Source organism: Zonotrichia albicollis, chromosome 5 (genome assembly GCF_047830755.1).
Source record: "Zonotrichia albicollis isolate bZonAlb1 chromosome 5, bZonAlb1.hap1, whole genome shotgun sequence".
Lineage (NCBI taxonomy): Eukaryota > Metazoa > Chordata > Aves > Passeriformes > Passerellidae > Zonotrichia > Zonotrichia albicollis.
The window spans coordinates 42,503,743-42,529,176 of NC_133823.1; the positions used below are offsets into that span (position 1 = coordinate 42,503,743).

Sequence of the window (25,434 nt, forward strand, 5' to 3'; positions counted from 1 at the left end):
CTGGTTACTAAAAATCTTCTGGCAAATTTGATAGAAGTTATTTGTAGCCTCCTGGTTTCTTTGCCATATTTGCATTCTGATAACTAGGTTTTTTTTGGAAAATAGTCCCACATTTTCTCCTGGACGTTCTACTCTTGCTGTACCCTATTAGCTCTACTACATTTCATCAAAAGAGATAATATTATTCACTTTCCTTATGCTACATTTTCCTCAACTAAAAGCTGGAATTGGAGTATTATGAATAAGTAACAAAAATAAATATTTTTATAAATGCTTTTCAGAATTCTTTCAGTGGAAAAGCTCATAGCTAGCCCTTTGGGAGCACTACTGGTAAAGAAGCTCCTGACCCTACAGTAACTTTTCAGTATCTAAGACTTTGGTCACAGTTGTGAATCAAATGAACTACCTGAAAAGTAACCCAGAAAGGAAATCAGTGACAATTTGCAGTTAAGTTCTTTATTTTGTTCTAGACCCAAACACGAATTCAACTTCTATAGATACTTTTAGATACATTGCTACTCAGGTATCAACGGAAAAATAAAGCCCTTTTAGCTGAGGGAAAAAGCTGGAATTACTTACACAATATTACTTATAACACACAATCGTGAGCGTTTTATTCTACAGAAAACGGCTCACGCAATGCTCTGCTGCAGGCATGACAGGATTATATTTAAATAGTCGCCGCATATTATCGAACGGTATTACAAGCCTCGTACATACAAAAGGGTTGAGGCAAATCGTCTGCTCTCTGCCACTCTGGGAATTTCACCCGTTTATGGACAGGATAGAAGAAACCACGGACCTCCGCTGGGACGGGTTCGTTGAACCCCTGAATTTCCCGGAGAGGAGCCGGGATGTCGCTTGTTCCGCTTTGGGAATGCGCGTGCGACCGCGTTCTGCGCTGGGTTCACCGTGCCGGCGGGGAAAGGTCTCCTTTCAGCGGAGCCCCTTCCGCGGGCTCCGCAGGCGCCTGCAGCCCGGTGCCCGCTGTCCCGCTCGAACCCGGCTGTCCGCCCGGCGGCCCCGAGGCTCTGCGCCGCCAGCCCGGTGCCCGCTGTCCCGCTCGCAATCCGGCTGCCCGCCCGGCAGCCCCCCAGCCCCCCAGCAGCCCGGTGCCCGCTGTCCCGCTAGCAGCCCGGCTGCCCGCCCGGCGAACCCGCGGCTCGAATCGGCGCCGCCGCCATTTCCCGCGGCTCGGGGTGAGGTGAGGCGAGGTGAGCCGAGGTCAGGGAGGCGCGCGCCCCACCGCGCCTGCGCAGCGCACGCCGCCCTCTGCCGCCCCCCTGCGCAGGCGCGATGAGGCGCGCGCGCGGAGCGGGGATCACCTCCCCGGTGCGCCGTTTCTGCGCACGCGCGGCGGCGGCGGCGGTCCCGGGGTGCCGCGGGTTGCAGTGCACGCCGGCGCACGCGCGGTGGCGCGAGGCGCCGCGGCGGCCGGCGGCGGTGGGGGCTCGGCGGCGCAGGCGCGGTGGTGTCGGGGGGACTCCCGGGCCCGGGTGCTGCTGTGCCGCCGCCGCCGGAGGAGCACGAGCGGGAGGTTCAGTCGGGCAGTGCCGGCGGGCGCGGGGCTGCGCGCGGGGAGCGGCGCTCGCCGGGGCAACGCGGGCGGGCAGCGGCAGCGCGGGGCCAGGTGAGCAGCGAGCGCGGCGCCGTGCGGGCGGACCCGACGGGCCCCGGTGTGCGGTGGCGAGGGGAAGGCGGGGACGCGGCGCGGAGGGGAGCGGTGGAAGTTTGACAGCACCGGCGTGCGTCTCCCGCCGCGGACCGGGGGGCGGGAGTGCAGCGGCTGCCCTTGGGCGGGCACGGCCGCGGCCGGGGGCGGGGGGCGCTCGCGGGGCACCCGCTAGGCCCGGTGACCCACTTTGCTCCTGTCACAACTCCCGGGCGCGTCGGGAGCGCTGCCCGCCTGGCCCCGCGCCCGCCAACCGGGCAGGGCGGGCGCAGGACTCCCCGGCATCCCCCGGGCCGGGCCGGGCCGGGCCGGGCCGCGCCGGACTGAGCAGAGCCGCGGGCGGCGCCTCCCCCCACGGCCGCCGCTCCCCGGGGCGGCTCGTCCCGCGGGCGCCGGGGGGACGCGCCCGGCCCCGCCGCCCCACGCGCGGGGGAGGGTTCCGCGGCGGCCCTGCGAGCGCGGGTGTTTACAGGGCGGCGGCGGTCGGTGCCCGCTCGGCCCCGGGCCCTCCCCGCCGCGGGACAGCTCTCGGCTCCGCGGGGCCTCGGGCTCCGGCCGCGGCGGGAGCGTGCCCCGCGCCCTCCCCGCGGCAGGTGGGCCGGAGCTGCGCGGTTGCGTATGCACTTGTAGGCTTTTTTAACCCACCTCCTCCCCCCTTTTTTTTTTGGTTTCGATAACTTTATTGCGATAGCTGCAGCGTGTTCACGCTCCTAAAACCTGCGGGATTCCCAGTAGCCCCCGGTCCTTTTCCGAGTTCCTGCGACCTTAAAGTCAGTGTGTTAAATAAATACTCCATGCATGCAGGTGTGAAATACGACCAGCGAGGGACTGGAAATCCATGGTACTTCTCTTTTGTGATTGGGTTAAGGTGGATCAGGATTTTTGGTTGGTTTCACTTTCAAATTCCAGATACTTTAGGCCTCCATAGAAATTGGAAATGTTTTTTTTTTCCATGAGGAGGAGTGCTTATTACTAATCAAACATGTTTGCAGTGAGATTTTTGTGAGGCCGTTGTTTTCATGTGCTGATAAGAGCTAACCTACCAAGGGGCACAGGGAAAGTCAGGTATGGCTTTGGCTGGAATATGAAACTGCATGTGGAGGCACAGTGGCCAACCATAGAAACTGATGCTCTGAATCCTTAAAGTAGGTATTTTTGTTTTAAATGACTGGTTGACAAACAGTGCTTTTGGTGGCAGTATTGACTTGACCTGGCCTGCCTCTTCCTTGCTGCAGCTGCACCAGCACAGTGGTTCGTGGAATTGTGTCCCATAACTAGCTTGAGGAAATGATCCAGGTTAAAATTAACTACCATGGTTTTATGTTTTTGTTTTTTCTTTTTAATGTGGTTATATTTAACCTGTATAATTTCTCTGGCTGACAGGTGTGACAGGAGGCAAGAGGATTGTTTAAGCAAATGCTCTAGAGAAAGAAGTACTTGAGAAATACACCTCAACTGTGGTAGTCCTGGCAAAGTTCAGTATGAACAGTTGCAGTTGTTTCACAATGTTCAGTTTTACAGAAATAATATTGACTTTGTTTATAAATATCTGTGGGGTTTGGGCCTGTTATTTGAAATTGGACAGCACTTGATTGTTGTAACAGAGGGATTCTACTTGAAAGTAACTCTGCTTTCAATTTTTTTTTTTATAAATTAAAGTATTAATTTTCATGTGTATCCACTTAAGACACTTCCTCAAACTCATTACAGACATGCTTTCAGATTACCAGACATAATGTATTTGGTTTAGGTTCCCTATGTAGAATATGGCAACTTTGTCTGAGAATTTTGTTGGTAAGGCAAGGGTTACTGCTTCTGAACAAGCAATTCAAACAGGGAAAAAAGCCCAAACTTCCGGGTTGATATTTAATAGTTTAAGGTGCCATTCAGCCATGCCTTGTTTTTTATTTCTTCCGCTTCGTGTTCTTGCATGGGAAAGTTTTAACACATTTAGGTAAAATAAAAGAATGTGAGGAAAGCAGTGTGTTCTCATTACTATTGCTCTCCTAAGGACCCCCAAACCTCTGCTGTAGGTTACTTTATTCTCTTTGTACTAAGCAATTTAAAAGCTGAGTGGTAATTACCTTAAATTTAATTTGTAGTGTTGGTTAATTAGCTTCTTAGTATAGAATTTCACAGAAGTCATGAGTCTTTGTGGTTGAATTGGTCTTGCAAAAGAAGTTGCAGCTTTTAAGAGCTTTGAACTTTTGTTTTTTTCCTCCCCTATTTTAAATTTCTGCAAAAAGTTGAATATTAAATGTGAGTTGATATTAAATAGCAGTAGAGGTATTGCCCCCCACCTTCTCCACATGTTCTTTATACGAAATATTTTTATCAACTTTGAAAGTTGTGAATTTTTTATTAAAAATGAATAAACTTGTATTGAAAATAGTTGTGAATCAAAAATGCAGTTTGCTGCACTAGGTAATTTCCTCATTTTAAAGCATCTCCTTTTTTATATATGCTTTCCTTCAGGAGATACATGTAATTTGTTGTCAGTGCCTCATGGTTTCAGCTTAGTTTTATAGATGAAGACTTTGGATAGCTCTCCTCTTAGAGTAGAAAATTAGTATCCTAATACAGTTTGTAATACAAAATATAATTCAGAAGAAGTGGAATTTCAGCTGAAAGGTGCCTTTTCATCTCATTGTCATGAGTTAGTTTTTCTCGAGGCAAAGGCTTTGGTAGATCTCTGAAGTAAAGAACAGTTCATTTTAGTGTTTCAGCCTTTTTAAAGTACTAGCTTCTCTGTGAACACTGCAAACTGTGAAGGCCAAATGTGAAAGCAGGTGTAGAACTGTTTCTGAGGATTGGTGATGTTAGTAGGTAGTTGCATAGCAAAGTCAGTAGTGATTGTTCCTGCCATTCTTACTTTTTGTTTATTTACTTTGCAAGGTATTTTTAACCTTTCAGTGTTAAGGAACTGGTTGACCACTGAAGGGGGGGGGCACAAGACCAGGAGAGTCACCAGGCTGTTAGGAGAACAGTGGCTGTTTTACAGTAGCTTTATCTCTAGAGGCAAAAAAAGTGTGAGACTACAGGTAGTCACCAAACCATTCAGCTGTTTCTCTCATCTTAAGCCTATACTGAATTATTGTTAGTAGCATTGATACTATTTTGGATTTAGTGGTCTTTCAGAATAAAAAGATGTGTTGGAAGCACATCTTCATTCCCTTAGCAGAGTCTGGAATTAAAAGATCTCAGTGTCTCTCTGTAGCTCTGGCACAAGCGAACGTGGCCAGATCTGTTAGGAAGGTACCTCTTTGACTTCTGTTGGTGGTCCATCTGGGAAAAGGAACTTACTAGGATTGTTGGTTATTTTGTTAAATCAGTGGGAATCTGTAATAATTTGAAACTTTGACAGACATTACGCTGTTTATTTGTTGTAGGACTTAAAAGATGTGAAGTGCAAAATCACAGTAGAGAAAAAAGACTCAGGGTTAATGCAGCTGCCCTGAAGGATTGAATTCTCTATCCCTACTGCTGCCACAAAATGCCTTTGTCATGTAAAAGCCACTTTAATTTTGGTATACCTCACCTCTGAGTGTTTTAATTTATAGTCTTAATGTTCTCTTACCATACTTTTTGTGTGTACTATAAATTCTTTATTGTAGCTACTTTTAGAATATATAGTCATATGCATAAAATGCTTTGGTCCACTGTGGTTGTCATATATTTAATATAATGTGGAAATAACAAGGTTTCACAGTTTCTTTCAATAGTTTAGAGCTGCACACTTTGGACTCTTTCCAACTGTTGCATTTTGTTGTTAAAATCAGTGAATAAATTTCCTTATTCTGTACTGATGTTCTCAGTATATTATGAAATCATCATTAATAGTATTAATATTTTATTAAATATAGATCCTTAAAAATTAGTTATATATATGAGATTCAAGAGTGATAATGACATATTTGGAGTGTGATGCGTTTGAAGCTCAATATATATTATGGGCATTCCTCATAGTCATGATAAAAATGTAGCCAAATTAGGAATAAATGTAGCTACTTCAGCGCTTTTTTGTTAAAACTGTGTTTGTGATAATCTCAGAGTATGTGAGAAGGCCTCAGTTTTGAAGCTAATGTCATTTTACCAATAATGACAGCCTGGTACCACAAGATAAGTGGCGTTAGATTATTATGCTTTAGTTAAAACACTTCTTGGAGTAAGACAGGTCGCCAGTTAAGGTAGTTTTTTAAAATAAATATGTGGGACATAATTATTCTATAGAGGTCTTCCTAGAGTTCCACTAAAAAGGATATTTGCAGGTACCTCTAAGATGGTTTTGGTTTATGTTGTGTTGTGTATATGGCCAGCCATATACACAAATCCATAAAATAATATGGAGGAGTCAGAATTGATTTAAATGGGTTTTGTGTGTCCAACTCCAAATAAAATTGATGTCTGTCTTAGAGGATTTCTAGGTTTTCACTAGTAAAGTTTTCCACAGTTGAACACTGAAGTTTTGTTCTCATTCACATCTTCCAGAATCTTATCATAACCGAGCATCTTGGCATCTAAAATCTGTTTACTATTCATAAATTAGGCAATCTGTAAATTAGGCCTTCTAATTGTTCAAAGGCATGTTCAAACCACACCTCAGGCACACCTATGGAATTGGACTTGGACCAAAACCCTGTGGTGACTCTCCCTTTTGTTCAGAAGCACAAAGGAGTGAGGAGGAAGAGGCTTTGTTCATGTCTCCTGTAAAAAAAAAAGAAACGCCCAAAATAAACAACAAACCAACAAAACTCTAAAGCCTGGAACCTCACTCTTCTGTGCAGAGAAGTGATTGAAGTGTAACTGGGCTAAAGATATACACTAGGCCAGTTGTTTTCTTGGAGGAAAAGGATATGATATATATATCTATATTCTGGCCTGTGTTCCATTTAAAATTTTGAATGCCATTGCAAACTAGGACCCAAGAATTACATCTCTTCTTTGCTGCCTTAGAGAGGCATGCATACTTCTGGTGCTGCTCTGTCCAGTAAAGCTTTACTTTTTATTTTTGCTTCCATGTTCTGCAAATTGACACTGAAATGACCAGTTAGGAGTTGATGCATCTTCTCAGTGTGATGCAGAAATTAGGATTTGAACCCTGTTTGGCAGACTAGAGATTTGCTTTCCAGTTTCTGTGATTCAGGTTAGTGTGCTGTAACCCTGTGCTGCTGGACAAATGAGGGCACATCTCTTCCCCTGTGCTGGCATGGTTAAAGAATATATTACTCCTGCGTTAAAGGGAAAAGCTTAGCTACGTGTATGGCAAGGACAGGGACCTGGATTGTGAGTACTAACCTTATCTATGTCCGAGGCCTCCAGAAACAGGTGAGGGCAAAATGCTGTGTTCACTGATTGTTTATATAGTTTGTGTCTCTGTTAAGTTTTGAAAAAGTCTTGCTGAATGATGCAACTCTCCCTGGCTTTGGTACTTAAGATCCTTTGGTACTTTGGATCCTTTTTGTAGATCCTTTGTATGGAATCCCCTTTTTGTGCCCTGTTTTAGTGAAGACTGCTGCTTTGGGGTCTGCTGCAACCAGAGCAAGCCACAGAACTTGCTAACCATGCTGCATAGTAGTGGTCTTGCTGTGGGACACTTGGAAAAGGAGGAATACCTGGGAATGGGCTGATCACCCAGCATGGTGTCAGCATTTTAAGTACTCTCTGGCTGGGAGTAGTATTACTAGTGACCTCATCTACAAGAGTTTTCAGCTTGCAGCATGACAAGTTTGTGAATGTTTCTCCATTGCTTGCAGAAGAATGATCCCAGATCCCATAAGCACTCCATTATGGGCTGAACTGGTAGGTAGATCTCCAGAAAGTTTCAGCACTTTCTTCATTGAGGCAAGTATTTGTGAATGTAGAGGCCAGGCTGGCTGGTAAGAAGTGGCTCTTGTGGGAGATTAATGTGTGAGCTTCCTAATGTGCGTTAGAAGCACTGAGGAAATAAATATATTATTTTACATCTTAAATTATGATCTTAATGAAAGTATGAGATACTAAGCTGCCTCATAAAAAAGGTGCTTCAAATTACATTAATACAACTAATTTAATATTTCAAATTCTGAGAATCCTGCTGCTGTTACAAATAAAAAAAACATAAGTCTCCATTTTTATGTCTGAGTTTTTAATGAAGTAGATAATAATAGTTTCTGGCATTTAAGGGCATTTGAAGTGTTAGGTGGCTATTTCATTGCATGTTAAGTGTAATGTTAGTGACTCCCTGTTGGATTTTGGTTGTTACTGACATGCACTTTGGCAGAACAGTGTTACAAAAGTTTAGAGGTTGCAGTTGAGAAGATGGTTGTGAATACAGAGAATGTAGACTCCTGCTGGTGTGCTAAGGTAGAAGCTATGTAATTTTTCAGATTACTCTTGTTAGAGATATGTTAAATGTTTGGATTTTCACCAGTTATCCAAAAGCCTCAAGACAGGAGAAAAAACCTGTCTTGTTTCATGTGGTAACTTTCCCACCTTCATTCCCCAAAGCTTAATTTGAAACCTACAGGTGAAGTTGTAAAAAGATAAAAAAATATTTTGCCAAAAGCTGCTTCTTTCATTGGCTCAATAAACAACTAGGAAATTTTCCTCAATTAAAAGCTGTAGGGAGGGAGTTGCCTTTTTTTGAGCCTGATTTCCTAAGAAAATGTGATTTATGCTTTTCCCTTGTTTTCTCTCATTCTTTCCTTACATATTCACCAGTAGCTTTTGAAATAGTTGATCAATTGTAGCCATGTTTGTAGGAGGATGGAAATCACAGACTCTAATGTTACCACAGATTTTGGGAAAATGGGCAAGCTGGATATAGAGAAATGTGTCACTGCCCTCTCTTTAATGAGACATAATGCAATGGGATTTTGGTACTGACCTGTTTTTTTAACATGCACTGGGTCTGTGTTGGGTAGGAGACCAGGAGTTGTTTGTGTCATCAGGGCTTGAGGAGACCAGAGGAATATTGGGCTGTTTGGAAAGGGAGAGGGACCAACAATATCATAGTGTGACATTATAGCAAAATAATATTTTTCTGTCAGCATAAGAACAAAATACAGTATTTCCCAAATCAGATTTCCAGTAAGCCCACTCCTCTGTCTTGTAACACAGAGTTACGTGTTGAAAAGCAGGAACTGAATTTATGTCTAGAATGGCATTTCTCAGCTTCTTTCCTGTCTGGCCTGTATTTGAATTACTTATTTATCATAATAAACAGCAGACTGAAATCAACTTGAAGATTTTTACGAAGTCTCAGTAGAGAAATGTAGCATGTCCTGCTGGTTGGTTTAGAAAACTGAAAATCTTAGTAATGCTAAAAGTGAAGAAAACTTTATTAGCTTGTGCTACTTTTGTTGCTAGAGAATTCTCTGCTGTACAATATGAAATATACTTGTGAAGACTCATAATCTTCACAAATCTTAATTTATTGGTTTTAAGTATTAAAATGGTTCATTTAAAAATATCATAACAGACTGCAAAATAGTTTTTTTAACCTTGTGCTTGTTTTAAAGTAGTTTTCATAGTAACAACAAATACTCTAAAGGAAACAGGGTTTTCCTCCACTGTGAGTAGAAAAGCAAGTAGCAGCATGAATCACAGCTTCCAAGAACTGTCAGAATAGAAATGCAGATTCTCTCTCTCCCTCTCTCTCTCTCTCTCTCTCACACACACACACCACACACACACACACTTTCCTGTCAGTTTTAATGTAGTAATGTGATTTAATAAAGTTTTCTTGCCATCCACAGAAGCAACATCCATTATGTGTAATCAAGATATTACTAGCAGTTGTGTGTTTGGGAACTACTGTTCAGAGCTAGTATGGTAGTTCTACTGATAGCAATTTTACATATAATATATTTTTCTGGAACTGTTTTTGTTGTTAAAATGTTCTACTTCATTTTTTAATATAGTCTTTTTTTCCAGCTCAGAAGCATTAGCTAAACATTATGTGCTGCCCTAGAGCTTTTCATGATGTTTCATAGATAATAAGATAGAGTTTCAGCCTTGAGAAGCTTGTGATCTGAATTTCACTGACATAGAAAATGATGCCAATGACCTCAGAAAGGGGGACAAGGATTCAAGTTAATAAGCGAGTCATAGTGAGTGAATTAAACAAATTCTCATTTCTAAAAAGATGATAAGATCGATCAGCAGCAAGTAATATGAGAATATAGAAGCAAAAGACAGCATAAAGCAAGTCCAAATAATATACAGATTTGGAGGAAAAGAAGCAAAATATTTTTCAGGATCTGGATGGCATAATGAGATCAGAAAAGTAGTCTGGATCAAGAGGAAGAGTAACTAGAAGGTTTAATGAAATAGAGCAGGAAAAAGATCTATAGAAACTTACAAATTATGTTGATCAGTGTAGCTGTTCTGAAGAAAAAAAATGAGACAGGAAAATTATATGAGAATATGACAAACTGTTTTGATCAGGGAGGTTAGGACACAAGTTCTACTACTAAGATACCTTTTTTTAACCCTTTAAGAAATTTAGCTGTCACTCAAACGTGCTTTTAAAGTGAGTGGCAAAATAACAGGCATCTGTGCCTGAAAATTGCATCTCATTCCTGTTGCTCTGTTGCTACCTTCTATTACACAATTTTTCTACAAGCTGGAGGACTTCATATGAATTTCAGTACAATTGAGAGTGGGACTATAGAAGTTTTTACTATCAGTGGTGATTGACACACCATTTTACGATTTTATCCAAGTCAAAAAGATCACAAACTTTTTTCACTAAAATAACTGAAATTGCTTTTCCAAATTATTTTTAGTTATATTTGTACTGCCTTTATATAGACAATTAGATTTATGGTTGATTTAGATTGAGTTACATTAAACTTTATGTTGCCAACAGAGGAACTAAAAATAATCTTTCATAAACTAGCATAGATTTTTTAAAAAATGCACCTTAACTTCCTGCTCTATAGAATATGTTTTGCTATTTCTTATCTACATGCTGGTATTTGATTCAAATAATTGATTTTTAACATTTCATATTTCATTTGACCACTTAGAAAAATAGATATGTTGGTGTTAATGGTCTGTATTTCTTACCCCATTAGACTTGGCAGTAGATTTTCTTCAAACATTGGCATTCTTCTTCCTCAGGCCGAGAGCTTCTTCTTTCTATGTTATATGTACTGGGGGACAAGGTGGTAAAGGACAGGGGTTTAGAAGTTACTTTGTTTTGGCTATTTCATGTCAAAAGAAATCCTCCAATCCTTACATACAATGGAAGGGAATAGATTTATGTATGCCTTAAAGGATATGCTTTGCCACATGGGAGTGCTGAATGGAAAATATCAGCGGTGGGTCAGTAGCAGTAGATTTTTCTAGCAGGGTTATCATCAGTTAGATGATATTACTAAGTTGGTGCAGTTGTGTTTAAAATACAGCATGGTGTGTAGTGGTACAGAATTAATGATCTGTAGGAGGTGGGGAGCTCTTTCTTTGTTGAATAAAGTGTTTGTGTATAAGAATCTCTGTTGTATCGTTAGCTTTTGCTCAGGACATCTTAATGAAGTTGTTTTTTTATTTATGAAGAGAGTTTGATTGGTGAGGGGAGTCTTGTGATGTCGCATGCCATCTTCTCTGAGAGTTTCACGTTGTGTGCTGAGGTAGTTCATGTGTCCTTTTTGAACCATAGTACACACAGTTAAGATTTTATTGATGCAGTTTCTTTCCAGAACTTTGCATAGTGTATTATTAATGTTCTGCAAGGTCATAACACAATCTGAAGCAACTGTAATGCAATAATTGTAATATTGGTATTTTGTAGATGTATTTACATCTGTAAATTTGGTGTTACCATTGGGCTATTGCATTTTTCTCACAAGTCTGGATTTCAGACAGTGCCAAAGCTATGTAAAAGGTGGTGTGCAACGTTGAAGTTCTCCTTCATGAGTATTTACATCATTCTCTTGAATAGAAAATTAGAAAGTGAATTTTTTGACAATTTAAGAACGCATATGAAATTACTGCAGTGGCAGGAGAGAAAACAGAAATAATCAAGGGCTCATCCCCAAAAAGTTGTTTTAAACAGATTAATTTTCATTAAACGATGGGTTTTTTTGTTGTTTTTCAGAAGACTGTGTGCCAAAGAAGACTTACTCAGATGACATCACCTTTGGACTACTAATGCTACCCACCCACTCTACAAGGCACAATGTATTTCTAGGTAATTTAAGTAAGTATGTAGATATGATTGCTACTAGAACAGTAATGCTTTAAACAGAAACAGCTCTTTTTCAACCTCAGGCAAGGTAGACATTCCACTTCAATTTGAGATTCAAATTAATGGTGTGCGTGGGCAAGAATAAACTTCAAATAAGCTTTTTATAAGCTTTTATCTTGTACACTGGAGCATGGAATGAAACAACTGAACTGTACCTGAGCTGCCTTGGAAACTAGAAGGAAGAAAAAGCCCAGACCTTGTGAAGGGCCTGTCCCCAGCAGTGCAACGTGCTAATGTGGCCTGTGGTTTCTGGAGACTAAGCTAATATCTCTCCCAGGGATGTGTTGCAGTGAATGAGCATATGGACTGCCATGCTCACTGCTTTTCTGAGTTTTTGGGTTTTTTTTTGTTTATTTGTTTGGGTTTTTTGTGTGGTGTGGTTTTTGGTTTTGTTTTGTTTTGGATTTCTTTTTGCAGATGCTCTTGTGGAGGTGATTTAATACCCCATTCATGTAAAGATACAACAGTAGAATGCATCTTAATGGGTTCAATTACCAGTATCTCTGTTCACATGTCACTTTATTTATGAAAGGGTTGCTTCTCCCTGCTTCCTTGATTGGACACTGTGTACTGTCCAGCTGAGGATGGGCCAGGAGGTGCAGATTTTCATCTTTTTAAGATTTGTCTGTGTTGTAGCTTGCAGTAAGGTTGCTGATTGCTTTGTGCATCACGCAGAGGGAAGCACAGAGCAGCAGGGTAGTTTGTTTATGGTTCATCTTTTGAGCAGCAAAGGGATTTTGATACAGTGTATCATGAGGATCATGGCCATGGTCCTCTGTAGACTTCATGTGTGTGTTTTTATGTTTTACCTTTCTGAGTAGGTGTTATTTTTCAGATGTTCTGTTGTTTTTTTGACTGGGTCAAAATGTACACTTTTATACTGGGTCAAAAAACCCCCAAGAAATCAGTCTGTTTATGTAGAACAGACATTATGCCAAACCAGTTGAAATGGGATTATTTTGTCTTGCTGGCAGAAAGCCTTCCTGTATTCCTAGTGGCTTACAATGCATTGGAGGTGCTTGGTCGTACATGAAATATGGTCGTGAATGGAGTTACAGGCAGCAGTGCTTGTAGTTAATGATGCTTGACACTTTCTGTTCCAGAACCCTGGTTTTAGTTGCTTTTAATTTACTAAGACTTAAATCTCTGCTCTATGTCTCCTTCATCTAAAATTTGACCAAGCATCAGCTTGTGTCTGAGGATGAGTTTAGAGGGAGAAATGTACTGTTTTCTTGATGCAAAATGCAATGAAATTTTTGCCACTGGAAAAATAAAGCGCCTGCATATGCTGGAGCAAGCACTCAAGGTTTTAGTTGAAACAAATTGTTATGCTGCAATATTTTTTTCTGCTGTCCCACTTACATTAGGCAGCATGATGGATTTCTGAAAATATGTTTAGTACCAATTCAATGAATTTCCTAAATCCATTTCATCTGTCCAAATCAGATGAGGTAGATATGTTCCAAATCCTTTTAGTCATAAGCAGACAGGGCTACTGAGCATGTTCTAGCTGGGCTGTGAGAAGTAAACAGGTCTAATCTCCTTGACTCCATTGTAGTGTCAGGTACAAACACTGAGTAAGAAGATTTTCTTCTGTACTCTGTGCTTTTCCTTAACTTTACCATGCATGTACTGTTGATTTAGTCCTTCAAATTCTGCTTCAGCAGTATATTTCCATAACTGTTGTTGGTTTTTTTTATTCAGTTTTTCTCTATTCTTTGCTTTTTCTCTTTATTGCTTTTATGTGAACATTCTCTAATGTTTACAAGATCGTTATTTTATCATAATAATATTGATTTTTTGGACAGCGCAGGCTGTGTGTGGTTAAAAGTTTTGAAATACTTCTTTTTGAGCAACCTGAAAACCTCTATGTGTTGTGCATCTTTGATATTGCTTTTCAAGTAACATTTTTAAAACATGAAGACCGTATTTATTCTGAAATGGAAGGGCAATATAATATACTTAAAATTTTCAGATTATGTACATGTGAAAATTTGTATAGTGTTATCTTTCTTAAAAGTCGGTTTTTCTTTAGGAATTACTCTAAAGAGATCTGATTTTTTTTTTTTTGTTGTTTTCATCTAAATTTAGCAAATTTAGGGAGAAGCCCATTCTTTCATTTGCAAACTCTTCTGGAAATCTGTTTGGATCTTGTATACTGAACATCAGTGAAACTAGGTAAGTCTGAATTTGAGTTTGGTTATTCTAAGCAACTAATGAACTAATTGCATGTGAAAAAAAGGTAAATTAATCCTGTTTGTAATTTACAGTTCTTGGAGAAATTTTGGCGTGTAACCTCAAATCTAGAGGATTAAATTATAATGTAAATTACATAGCCCAGAAAATGAAGGGCAGAGATTAAGCAATATATCCCTGGCTTTACATCTTAGGTAAAAGCGTGTATATACCAAATATATTTTATCTACTGTTTCTTTAGTGAAGTTATTGCATTCCACAGATCCCTTGATGAGCTTTCCTTAGTATTTCTTTGTTCCTGTGGCTGTTCCCTGAGACGATGTTTAGAACCAGGCTAATTTCAGTCTTACAGTAGACTAATATTCCTGTGTCATTAATCTCATTTTTCTCAATTTCCATAGTTGGTTAGCACAGGGTTTAGAGATCAATTTGAGTCATTGCAGTAAGCCCATGATCGCCTTTACCCCTTTTAAATTTTGAGTTAGGGGAAGTTAAATCACAGTAGAAGTGCTTACAAACCATTCTCAGACTATACTATATGACTTTCCAGGGGAAAAACAATACTGACACCTCTGTCTAAAAGTTCAGAGATGCAAGAATATTTACATTTCCCTTACTGTATTTAATAGCACAGGTAATAGGAGGAAATGAATAAGTAAACGAGAAAAAGGCTGAAAGAAATAAGGTAGAAAGAAGAGAAGTAAAATATTTGAAGTGAGAAAATAGGACATAAAAGATGAAGTAAATAAGTGAAGAGAAATAAAGCCTAAGAAATAGGTATATCTAGATTTATATCTTCTGCTGAATTCTGGCACAGAGGAAATAAGTTTTTTGTGGAACCCAATAAATAGTCTTTTATCATGATTTTGTTTTTCAATTGTGAGGCATTAAGAAGACTGCTTACAGAATTTTCTCAAGTCTTTCAGTGCCATCAAGTATTCTGTTTATGACATGACATCTCTTTTGATTAGTCTGGTTTGAAAAGGTAGGGTTTAACTCTAATGCATACATTACAATTGCGATTTGGATGATTAAAACTGCTTTGGAGAAAATCTCACTGTTGTCTCCCCTTACCACTTGCTTGGCTCTGTGTGTTTGAACTACATTTCTTTCTCAGAAAAGTAGTCTGTGAGTTCTGCTGCAGGGGCAGTGCTGTTCTGTCTCTGCTGGGGACATGGAGTTCTGCATCAATCATGAAATTCCTGGAAAAATTTGAATGGTCCATGTGATAGTGATGTTTGCTTCTGGAGACCAGATGAAATCTAATCCAAAATAAACCCTCTTGAACAGCTAGCATAGGAGTGTCAGCGCCAGCTGCTTTGATCTAGTGATCCATTTCTACGGTTTCGGGTTACTTTCTAATGGGGACAGAGCCATAGTTGTTCACTTTGGTTATAGGTCAGTAGATGAGGGCAGTGAACTGCTAAGATATGCATCCATGCTGCAAGTACAGCCATGAGTTTGGGTGCTGGTTTTGAAAAATTTTGAAGTGCCAGAAATACTTTTTTTTCAATTTTTGTAATATAAACTGTGTTGATGAGGCAAATAAATTCTGTAAATGACAGTGGTTCAAACGACTAAATTGTACCTGCCTTTTGTAATTCTGATGGATTAGTTGGTGTTTTTTCTGTGCTTGGATTTTTAAGTTGTTAAACAGAGGAGTCTTATGATTTCTTTAATTTTATAATTTTTGTATAGAATTTGAAAATATGTATGCTTCCCACCCCAGGTGTTTTGCTTGAGCTGCTCATCTGCATTGCTAAAATCCCAAAGCCAGTGTTTTATGGCAGTCATTAAGTAAGATCAACACAAAAAATAAAAAAAAGATGGTCTTTGCAGGTTTTTGCAGTTATTACCCTTTTTCCTGCCTTAGCTGTCATGAATCATGACAGACTTCTTTTTTTTGGCCTGGAATGAATTCCTCAGTTGCTAAGGTGTTGAAAATCTGAGTAATATTTAGGTGCTGGTGTTAAATCATTTTATCTTGAAATAGCAGTTGAAAGAGTAGTCTCCATCTGCCCTGTTTAATTTTAAGTTCAGAGTTTCCCAAGAATTTTGCATGCTTAATTGGAGTATAATATCTCACATATCTAAGCCAGTAATTAGGACTAAATTCAGCTATGTTTCTTGTTTATTAGATCTTTGCAGAATCTTGACCTTGGCTTTCAGGATTTTTTACAGAAAATTTCCAATATTCAATGAAGATTTCTGTTGATAGGGATGTTTCAACCTACTGTCTTTTAAAAATATAAACATTAATATGCACCCAAAACTATTAAGCTTGTAACAGCATAAGTAGCAGCAGCATTTTGAAACTGTTTGAAAAAAATCACTGGCTTTAATAAAAGCAATGAAGTTATTTTCAGTACTATTTAATTTGTTCAGAATTGAGATATAAGCCTCAGTTTAAACTGAAGAAAAATGTTGAAAGTCAAAATGTGAGTTATAAGCCAGTAAGTTCTGAAGACTCCTCATTAAGTAATCTTGCCTTAAGAATATTTCACTGCTATGTTGAAGTGCTCTGTTTCTGTATTTTTTCATGTGTTTGTTATAAATAAACTGTTTCAAGCTTGAATGTGTGCTTAAATACAATACAGCTGTTTTCATTGCCCTGTTAACATATAGCCTGAACATAAAATTCATATTAGTTTCAGGATTTCCTTCAATATTGATAACTTTTGTTGTCCCATTCCTTAGTACCAGTGTTTCATGGGCCACTAGCAAGATCCTAGGTCTTTAAAACCATTCCACAATGTGGTGAGCAGAAGGGAATTAAATAAAACCTGATTGTAATTTTGGTTTTCGATAACTGATATATTAATTTTAAATTGAAATAGTTACGATACTTTTTAAAATATTTCTTAGTGTTGCTTTTAGGGACTTAAGTGCTGGATGAGCTGAGTGAGGTTTTGTTAATTGAGCCAAGAGCCCTGTGAGGGGTAGAAGTACCCACTGTGAAGGGGCCTCTGTCCCAGCAGGGAGGGTCTCTGGTGCCAGAGTGACTCCTGGATGGTCAGACAGGGAGCTTCCCTTAACCTTGGGATCTCTAGAGTGCAGAGAAGACTTTGAGGGGCAGGAAATGAGCATTCAGAAACAAGTATCTTGGTACACAGAAATAATGTTCTGTGAAAGAAAAACTTGGGAGTTGTAAAAGATAAAAAAGTGAGGAAGGGAATTTGAAAGCGTGCAAATGTAGCAAGTGTGGTCCTAAGTAGTTGATATGATTTTCTTTTTGTTGGATATTATAGATGGTAAAAAGGACTAATAGTTCTCACAAAAATAACTTTGAGGACACATTTGAAACTTTGTAGAGTTTATATGGAGTGTCCGAATAGAATCTGAATTTCCAAAAAAGGAGCTGAGTTTTTGACCTTTCCCCATGCTTAATCTCATGCTGAACATTCTTATCTTAAATATTGTAACTGCAGTTTTTAAGAGCTTGGTGTGAAATTTCCTGATAGATTTTGTCTTTCAGTCAATATCATGGTCTTAAAATATTTTTGAAGGAATGGGAGACACATGACAGAATTTTACTATGAGCATTGGATTAGTCTGCAAGGTATTGAAAGGCTTCATTATGAAAACTCCCTGTGCCTGAAGAGTAATATTCTCATCATAATTAATCAATTTAATTTCCAATTAAATTGACTGGAACCAATATTTTGAAGATGATACTGGTATATGAGAAGAAGGAATTTGTTGTTTGTCTTTTGCTGTTTCTCTGGTGACCCTCAGAAGGTGATTTCAGTAGGTTTTCTGGACTTAGCACAACTCTGAAGGTTTCAGAGGAGGGAGTGCATGCTTCTGCTCAGGAGAATAAAGGAAAAGTGAGAAAATTTGTTATCTACAAACACAGACTGTTAAAAATGTTAAATGTTAGTGTTACTTTAAACTATATTTTTTCTTTGAGCTTTGTTTTCTGAACATTCGGAAATTCAGTTGTGTTCAGTGCTCTAATGTTTGAATTAAGATACTTTTCCTTTATTTCCATATAAGAATATATGCAGAGTGATTATAGTAAAATGAAATTAAATTTTGAGTTGATTTTATATACTTTTTTTTCTGTTTCTGCATTGCTGTTTTTGATTAGTTCATGCAGCACTCTTTTGTTACCAGAATGTAATTTTCTACCTGAACAAGTCCAATGTGACTGAATGCTGGCTGGTTTTATTTCCTTTGGTTCTTGCTTGTAGCAGGGTGGCAAGAAGATACTTAGCATCTATACTCAAAGTAGTTACTGAGTGTTTTGCTGAAAGTTGCTAGGGACAATAAAACTAAACTTGTTTTTGTCTTAGTTTTGTTTATTCTTAAGCCAAAACAAGAGTTACTTCCTCTCTGTATCAATTGCAAAACTCTTCTGGTTTGTTGCTTTTTTGGGAGTTGTGTTTCTGTTTTGGTTTGGTTGGTTGGTTTGTTTGGTTTTGGTTTTTTTTGGGGGGGTGGGGGGCGTGTTCCCCTTCCCTATTAAGGCACTTCTTGCCCTTGTGGCATGAAGTACTTGTCCTTTATCTCAAGTTTTGCAACAGTAATTCCAGTTGAGCCCAGATTCTTCTGGGCTGAAAGTTCTGACAAAAGAGTAACTCCAGTGTTTTCTTTAGTGAAATTAAAATCTGGAATTCTCTAAATATAGTGTAGAGGGTTTTTTCACAGTGTAAGCTTGTTTTTTCAATAACAGGTAGTTTTATTGAGGGATAAACTGAAAGATCTGGCAGGCACTATAATTCTCGAAAATTAAGTTCTTTACTCCTGTTAAAGTCCTGTTAACCGTAGGAATATAATAGCAAGCATGCTAATACAGAAGTGTTTTGCCACATATCTTTTGGATAGAATCATAGGGTTGGTTTGCACCTTAAAGATCATCTAGTTCCAATCCCTCTCCTCCATGAATAGGGAATGCCATTCACTTGATCAGGTTGGTCAGGATCACATCCAACCTGGCTTTGAACATTTCCAGGGATAGGCCATCCACAACTTCTCTGGGAAACCTGTTCCAATGCCTCAGCACCTTCTGAATAAAGAATTTTTTACTAGCATCTAATCTATGTCTTTGCTCTTTTAGTTTTAAACTGTTCCTTTTTGTTCTGTATCTGCTTGTGTAAAAAGTTGCTCTCCCTCTTTTTAGAAGCCCCCTTCAAGTACTGGAAGGCTGCAGTGAGGTTTCTGTGGAGCCTTTTCTACTTCAGCCTGTCTTCCATGGGAGAGGTGCTCTGATCATCTTTGTGGCCTCCTCTGGGCTTGCTTTAACAGATCCATGTCTTTCTTGTGTTGAGGATCTGAGAGCTGGATACAGTCAGCCCTTGTCACTGGCCTTGATCGGGACATAGAGTCATTCACCACAACTCTCTGGCTGTGTCCATCCATCCAGTTAGTTTTCCCTCCAACAGTCCACCATTTAAACCCATGTCTCTCCAATTTGGTGAAAAGGATCTTGAGTGGGACCATGTCAAAAGCCTTACAGAAGTCTTTAGGTGACTTTGGTTGGTTTTAACCTTACCAGCTGTTGCTCCATCATAGAAGGCCACCAGATTGGTCAGGCATGATTTGCCCTCAGTAAAGCTGTGCTGGCTGCCTCTGATCACCTGCTTGTGTTGTATGTGCCTTACAATTGCTTCCATGATCTTCCCAGACACAGAGGTGAGGCTCATCGTTCTGTGGTTCCTTGGATCTTCATATCTCCCTTTTATAAAAAATAGGCCTGATGTTTCTGTTATTTCAGTCAACAGGTTTTTGTGTGACTGCTGTGGTTTTTCAGGTATGATGGAGAGTGGCATGGCAGCGTCATCTCATCAGGTCATAGACTTGCCTATTCAGTTTCGTCAGGTGGTCCCAAGCCTGCTCTTCTTTTACAGTGGAAATACACTGAAATGACCATCCCCTAGTGCTTCCCATGTTTTGTTTTGTCCTTTTTTTCGGTTACCTCATTCATTTGCCTTTTGTTGCCATTTTGTGGTCTTCAAAATGATGTGCCGGACTTCTGGGAAAAGTGGTGGGTGGAGGTAGGGAGGAGGTGGAGCTGCTTGTTTGGTAATTTTTGACTTGGACTGCACTTCAGTGTTGTAGCTTAAAATTTTCCAACTGTCTCATTTTATGGAAATGTGAAGTCTCACTTCTTTCATTTTGAAGATGCTTCCAGTGAAGTACACTGCCTACTCCATTTTTCAGGCAGGCAAACAGTCCACTCTTCACAAGAGCCTTACAGAATAATTTAGCTGTGCATGAGTCACCCATGCTGGGAAATTTAGGCACCAGAAGCACTTCCACAGCTGCACAGATCATGGATTGTGCAATCAACTTGTAAAAAGTAAAGTGGTGACTAGCACTAAATATTTTTAGAAGTGTTTTTACTTACATGTATGCATTTCTGTGTGATATAGATAATTAAATTTCAAATAAGATATTGGCTTTCTAAAACACCTGTCATATGTTCTTGGGTGTTGCTGTTAGCAACTGCTGTCGATTTAAAAAAAAATTTATGTCCATTTGGTATCCGTGCACAATTGTGTTACAAATAGTTGATGTTGGTATAAATCATTCATGAGATTGTCTTTGCTAGCTGAAGAGAGGAAATTTAATGTGGCCGTGGAAATGAGTGGTCAGAGTAATGATCAAAGGCTAACATTACACAAGCTTTTGGCTTGATCAAGGAGATTGGTAAAAGTGCTTACAAACAAAAGTAGCTGTTAGGGTGTGAAGTGCCTGGTCTCTGTAGCCATGCAGTTACCTGTGTGGTCTGTGGGTATTGCTCTTGCTATCTTTCATATGGTAATTCTCCATCCATGGTGTACAGATTCAGAGGAAGTACTTAGTCTTACTTCTCCCACATTCTAGGTAAATACCCTGACCACAAGTTAGGAATAAGTCTTTGTCTCCTATTTAGAGAAAACCAACCACAGAAAAGAGGGCAAAACAAGCAAAAAAAAAACCAAAAAAAACAACCAACAAAACAAAACCACTTACAAAAATCCCTTGAGTTCATTTTGTTTTGTTGTCTGGCATGTTTTTTAGTTGTCTGGAACTGGTATGCCTGTTCCCCTTTGACCCCTCCTATCACTTTTTCATGTGGGCATAACTGAGCAGCAGTAAGATGTTTCTGGATCTGCTAGATAATTGTATCTAAAAGGAGTAAGTTGATGATATAAAATAATTTGATGTCCCTTAAAACTGATTTAAGACTTGTAAGCTATGTCCTTTATGGACTGTAAAGGGCAAGGATGAAGCAGGGCACCAAGTAAGATTACAGCCATGGACTTCAGCAGAGCTAACTTGTGCCTCTTCAGGGATCTTCTTGAAAGAATCCTATGGGAACAGGAGTCCAAGAGAGCTGGTTGGTATTCAAGCATGACTCCTTTAAGGCTCAAGAACAATAAGCAAGAAGTTGGACAAAGGGGGCAGGAGACCTGCATGAATGAATAAAAAACTATTGTAATTTTTCAAGTGTAATCGGGAAATACACAGGAAATGGAAGCAGACTGCTTGGAATCAATATAAAGTACTTGTCAAAGTAGAAGCACGGCAGGAAGGGCCAAGACCCACCTGGAATTAAATCTGATTGAGAATGTCAAGGACAACAAGAAGGGCTTCTTCGAATACATAAATATCAAAAGAAAAACCTGAGATAATGAGGGCCTCTTACTAAATGGAAAGGGACCCTGGTGACAGAGGATGCAGAAAAGGTGCAGACAGTGAACAACTTCTTTGCATTGGTCTTTGCTGGCAAGACCAGCTCTCCGGAATATCCGACTCACGAGACCCGGGTAAAGGAATGTTGGAGGGAAGACTTTCCTTCAAGGAGGTCAAGGAGGATTGGGTTAGAAAGCACCCAGGTGAACTGAGCATTCACAAGTCTATAGGCCCTGATGGATTGCATCAGCAAGTGCTAAGAGAGCTGGTGAACTCCATCGTGAGGCTGCTCATGAGAAGTCATGGCAATCAGGAGAAGTACCTGAGGACTGGAAGAAAGCAAATGTCACCCTGCTCTTCAGAAATGGCAAAAAGGAGAACCCGGAGAACTACTGAAGAGGAAGAACTTCTTTACTGTGGAAGTGAACAAGCACAGGAACAGATTTCGAGGGAGTCTTTGGAGTCTTCCTCACTGGAAGTACTCCGGAGCGATGTCACTCAACCCTGTGCACTGTGCTCTAGGGTGACCGTGCTTGAGCAGGGAGGTTGAATCGGGTGACCCACTGTGGTCCCTCCCAGCCTAAGCCATTCTGTGATTCTGTCATAAGGGCATTGGGTGCAGAAATAATTTGCATATCTTCTTACAGACCCTCTTGGTCAACTGTTGACTTTCTTGATTTCTGAAAATTTTAGAATGGCATAATGAGAACATAGCAGGAAATTTTGACTCAAGTTTTCTCTTTCTTTATGTAAAAAGTAGAACTGTTCTTTTGAATGTAAAAGCTAATAAATCTTAATTGGGTTGGTTTTTTTCTGGTCTAGGATTGAATTTTGGAAAGATTCATTTGTGTGAATTTCATAATCTCTTTTTAGCTTCCTTTCCCAACTTCTAAGACACATCTGCATGCTAAAAGTCTGGCAGTTGAAGTGCTCATGTAATGTGTAGGTTCATGTATTTCAGGAAGAGTAATTGAGGTGGATAGCTGAGTCTTGTTGCAGTAATAACAACAATGATAGAGTCTCATTTTCTAAACTTAAGCCTGCATTTATATCAACACCAAACAGAAATTTTGCATGGAATGGAAGAAGAATTTTCTTGGTGTTATCTTGCTTTGAATGCGTAATAGTTATGTCTGTTGAAATAGATAATTAATTTTCTCCAGGACAGTTTTCAAAAAGTAGTTGACTTTCTGTATCTAGTCATTCTTCCCTTTTATTATTGGGGTAGAGGAAAACCAATGTTTGACTCTGTTCTGTCTCATTTCTTGGTGAATTGCCATGTTTATTTTCCAGTATAGGAATTAAATGCTTAATAAATTTTTCTTCTTTGGTTTGATTTGTTAGGATTCTTCATAGTATTTTTGCTTTGATGAAAACGTGACAAACCATTTTAGAAAAATTGATTGTTAAACTAACATTTGTGTGTGATACCAAACATATAAAATTTATAATGCTCATTTTCATAAGTATGCACATTTTTAATTGGATTAATTGTATCAAAGTGTTTTTAACTCCAGGATAGATATCTTGGTAGTGTTATTTAAAAGGTTTTTCTTTAAATTTCTGTTAATATTGAAAAATCATCAAGTAAAGATTTTTTTTATTGTCTGATCACTTTATAGAAAAAAATTATTTGTAGGTAGTAAATAATTTTATGGATAGTTATAATATTCAGTGGGAATTTAAACTTCAGAATGTGTGTGTAATTTTTTCACCTTTTGAACTTCTGGAAAAAACTTGTCAGTTGTCTACCTTCCCAGTTCCATCTAAGAGACTGGAAGAAGGAAGTTTGGTTTTATTTGTTCATTGTAAAAGGTACCAAGTTTACATGGGTCCTGTTAGAGAATAGCAGACTGCAGATCTTAGACCCTATCTATTGCACTTTTTTCTTCAGCGCTATGAGCTTTAATTAAGGGTCTGTTCTTCAGCTGGTTAGCTGACTACAGGCTGTATCTTCTCAGCATTCCATTAAAGGAAATGGAGATTTCCGCAGGGATGTGAAAGTTTTCAGTTTTGAATTGTAACACTAGCAGGTTGGTAATTAGCTTCTCTTGACCTAAACTCTTGTTATGAAGTACTGGTTTTGTGTTAAGAACCATTTAAAGAGACAGTAGGAGTACTTTAAAGCCAGACTTGATTATGAAATATATATTTTATTTTAGATGTGCAAACACAACACATACTCAAGTCTAACCCAGGTACCATGTTATAGAAGCAGGAGTGGGAGATGTAGCTAAGATGTTCCTGCTCTTTATAGAGGGGTAATGTTTCTTGGCTGTGCCAATTTTCAAAGATAGGTGGAGCCACACTTTTAAAATGTCTTCTTTATTATTTTGTTCTTATTAAAACTGTGTGATATGTGTGTTCTTTTAAACACATAGTTTCACAAATCTGCTTCAGTATGTGGCCAGAGCTAAAGGGATGTGCGCCTCCAGTGGGAGCCAAGGAAGGGTGGAGCCTTAAAAAATGGGAGCAAGTGGGATCATAATATGTAGCCACTGTCTTTTTTTGTACAGACTAGTTGCACGTCATTTGCAAGCATTATTTCTTCCACTCACTTTTTACAGCTTTGTTATTGAAGGAAGGGAATCTCTTGTAAGGAACTATATACAAATAACTGAGAAAATATTTTAAATGAGACTACAGAAGAATAATGGCTGGTTCTGATGGCTAGGCTACTAAATGCTGCCTTTCAGATTTATCTTAGAAACTTGGGTTGGTACTATTTCTTATTGTCCTTTTTGTTTTTTCTGATTTGGGGAGCTTGTTTATTGATGACTCCGAAAATTTGTATTGTATCACTTTCTTTTAGTATCTTTGTTAGTAGTTTGATGGAGGCACATAAACAACACCTCAGCTGTTAGTAAGTGTAGTTAGCTGGAATCTTGGAAGGTGAAGATAATACAGCCTGGAAAGCGATGCAGGGGAAAAAAGCCTGGTAAGTGCTTCAGCACCCCACAGCCAAGGACCAATTATTAGCTACCTCACAACCTGCTGAGTGCTTTCCTGGTCACCCCAAGGGAGCTGGAGGGAAGCCAGGCTCAGGCCAAGAGCCCAGATTGCTAGAGAATTCCTGATGAAGTAGCAGGTCTGAGGATGTTTGGAGAAGTCAGTTTGGTGAGTCAGAGACCAGTTCAGTGGCATATATGGGCAAGTGTGGGCCAAGTTTGAATGTATTATAAAATAGTTTAGATTGGAAGGCACTGTAAAGATCATCTGGTTTCTAGTTTCCCTTTTTCCAGTCACCTGGAACTTAGCTTGTTTGCCACGACTTTTCAAATATTAGGGAGAATGGCTGTGCAAATACATCAACCAATTCCCTCAGGACTCCACGATGCATCTTATCAGGTGTCATGGACTTAACGTATAATCAGGTTCCTCAGGTGATCGTGAATCTGATCTTCCCTTACAGTGGAAGGGACTTTGTTCCTCTAGTTTCTGTCTTGCAGTCCATCCATTTAAGAAGCATAGGAAGAGAGGTTGCAAGCCAAGACTGAAGCAATGAAGTTGAGTACCTTAGCCTTCTCCTTATCTGTTGTTACCAGTTTACCAGCCTTGTTTAGTGGGTGTGTACACCTTCTTTGACCTTCCTTTTCTGGTTAATATAGCTGTGGATGTTGTTTGTGTTATGCTTTGCATCCCTTGTCAAGTTCAGCTCCAGCTTCACCATGGCCTCCCTCATCCCATTCCTTCACAACTGGGCTGCATCCCTCTA

General features: G+C 39.7%; 1 protein-coding gene across 10 annotated transcripts in view; it reads left to right on the forward strand.

Moving 5' to 3' along the window:
* The first annotated feature begins 1,382 nt into the window (after positions 1-1,382).
* CLOCK (clock circadian regulator) overlaps positions 1,383-25,434 on the forward strand; it is a 64,372-nt gene continuing 40,320 nt past the window's right edge. For 3 of the 10 annotated variants that reach the window (XM_014264878.3, XM_074541491.1, XM_005483906.4), the window contains exons 1-3: positions 1,384-1,630; positions 11,754-11,855; positions 13,995-14,081. The gene's annotated coding sequence lies outside the window, so the exon portion shown is untranslated. Of the gene's footprint in view, positions 1,631-2,213; positions 2,514-11,753; positions 11,856-13,994; positions 14,082-25,434 lie in introns of those variants that run through there. The other 7 variants (XM_074541486.1, XM_074541493.1, XM_074541492.1 and 4 more) reach the window with 6 other exon arrangements.